At 34.2% G+C, this 1,867-nt stretch overlaps 1 pseudogene; it reads left to right on the top strand.

Moving 5' to 3' along the window:
* The first annotated feature begins 258 nt into the window (after positions 1-258).
* LOC102843451 lies at positions 259-1,021 on the top strand (annotated as a pseudogene).
* Positions 1,022-1,867: the final 846 nt, after the last annotated feature.

Raw genomic sequence — 1,867 nt, 5'->3', positions numbered from 1 at the left:
ATTTAGGCAAACATAACAAATTAGCTTGAATTCATTCCTATTATAATTCTTATCATTAAATTTTATAAAGTTATTGAAATAATTATTCAAGTATTTAAGGAATAGCTAATATGAGAATAGTTTCCAAGGACTTTCTTAATTGTTCAGGAATCCCTGGATGACACAAAAACATTGAGAGTTCAACTACTGGTACAAAGATTGGTGATTATACTTTGTCGTAAGAAAGACCTCGTCCTTTTCATTCTCTCCGGCACCACCATGGCAGTCGGCAAAAACAAGCAACTTACAAATGTGGCAAAAAAGGAGGCAAGAAGAAAGTGGTTAATGCATTTTCCAAGAAAGATTGGTATGATGTGAAGGTGCCAGCAATGTTCAATGTAAGAAATATTGGGAAGACATTAGTCACAAGGACTCAAGTTATCATCTGATGGACTCAAGAGTCATGTTTTTAAGTGAGCCTTGCTGATTTGCAAAATGATGAAGTTGCGTTTAGAAAATTCAAGCTAATTACTGAGGATATTCAAGGCAAAAACTGTCTCACCAACTTCCATGGCATGGATCTTACCCAAGACAAAATGTACTCCATGGTCAAAAAATGGCAGACCATGATTGAAGCACATGTTGATGTCAAAACTACCAATGGTTATTTACTTCATCTATTTTGTGTTGGTTTTACCAAAAAAAAAAAAAAGCAACAATCGGATTCTAAAGATATGCTCAGCACTAACAGGTTCACCAAATCCTTAAGAAATCTATGGAAATCATGACCCCAGAGGTACAGACAAATGAACGACTTGAAAGAGGTGGTCAATAAAGTGAAAGACATAGAAAAGGCTTGACAGTCTATTTATCCTCTCCATGATGTGTTTGTTAGGAAAGTAAAAATGCTCAAGAAGCACCAGTTCCAATTGGGCAAACTCATGGTGAAGGTGGGAGCTCTGGAAAAGCTGCCAGAGATGAGACAAGGGCTAAAGTGGAATGAGCTGATGGCTATGAGCCACCAGTTCAAGAATCTGTTTAAAATTCAGACTTTTAATAATTACAAATAAGAATTATTATTTGTGAAAAAAAGAAAGACCTAGTGATCTTTTCCCAAAAAGTTACAATATTGAAAATCTTATAGAACACCTCTACTCTATACCTAAGAGGTCATCACTTTAAAGTCAGAATAGCTGTGGCACCAATTAAAACAAACATGTGAGATTTCAATCTTACAAAATTAAACAGTATTCCATAATGTCGTAAGATCATTTCTATGAATATTGATGTCTGCAACATTCATTCATTCATTCATAGCTGAGGTGATGCCATTTTTTTTCAAAGTCCTTAAAAGTTATCCAGTTGTTTTGCCTTTTAAAATGCACTTCACATATCTGATATCTTATCTTGCTCTTATCTGCACTGAATGAAAGATATTTTTCTTATTTCTTGTCATTAGCCTTTAACCCAGGCAATAATGTTGTCTCTCTTCTGCCACAACAAAGGCAATTAGGCAAAAAGAGTAAATTTAAAATTGCTGTCCTCACTCTAAGAGATGTCAAATTAAATGACCATGAATGAAGCAAAAGTCAATATATAACAGTTCTTACAATAGAAAATCTCTCCCCTGGCCTGCCTAAATCCACATAAGGGAAGAGAAAAACAGCACTAACTACTAAGTAGCCTGTCAACATTGAAGCCTTTCTCAGCTTTTAGGGATTTGTTTCAATATTGCCCTGGCTCTAAGCTTCACTACTTTAATTACAATTTAGATAACTAAGTGATTTTACCATAATGTATCACAAATTCCACTTTTTTTCTTTGTTATTCTTTTGTAAAAGCTAAATAAAGATATTTGAAATTAATCTTTGTGATTTGTTGACAAAGG

Source organism: Elephantulus edwardii, unplaced genomic scaffold (assembly GCF_000299155.1).
Source record: "Elephantulus edwardii isolate Elephantulus edwardi_28Jun2011 unplaced genomic scaffold, EleEdw1.0 scaffold00154, whole genome shotgun sequence".
Classification (NCBI taxonomy): Eukaryota; Metazoa; Chordata; class Mammalia; order Macroscelidea; family Macroscelididae; genus Elephantulus; species Elephantulus edwardii.
This window is presented reverse-complemented; position numbering and strand designations above follow the sequence as displayed.